Genomic DNA, 481 nt, shown 5'->3' with positions numbered 1-481 from the left:
GGCTTCTTAGACTTCTTTTTGAAAATCTCTGTCAAAAAGCATCCGAGCAGCGTTCCCTCATAGAATCGAGCATAACACACTGATCGGAAGATGTGGTAGTTAGAAGAGCGGTAGAACTCAAACAGTTAGTATTCGGGAAATAGACTGGAAATCACACTGCAAATGGCACTGAAACAGACTTGAAAAGTGTGTTGTAAATCTCTGCCAAAAACACTCACTGGAGTTTGAGCTTTTAAAAGNGCTTAGAAACCAGCATAACTCACTGAACCGAAGATGTGGTAGTTAGAAGAGTGGTAGAGTTTCAAACAGTTTGTTTTTGGAAATAACACACGATATGACACTGCAAAAGGCATTCAACCAGGCGTGAAAAGAGTGCTGTATATATTTGCCACAAACAGTCACTGAAGGTTGAGCTTTTCCAAGCAAGTTTAACTATAAGGGAGCAGGCAGCAGAATGTGCTTCTCACATCTAGAATGTAGG

Source organism: Galeopterus variegatus, unplaced genomic scaffold (genome assembly GCF_000696425.1).
Source record: "Galeopterus variegatus unplaced genomic scaffold, G_variegatus-3.0.2 Scaffold4017, whole genome shotgun sequence".
Lineage (NCBI taxonomy): Eukaryota > Metazoa > Chordata > Mammalia > Dermoptera > Cynocephalidae > Galeopterus > Galeopterus variegatus.
The sequence above is the reverse complement of the archived record's forward strand: the minus strand, read 5'-3'. Positions refer to the sequence as shown.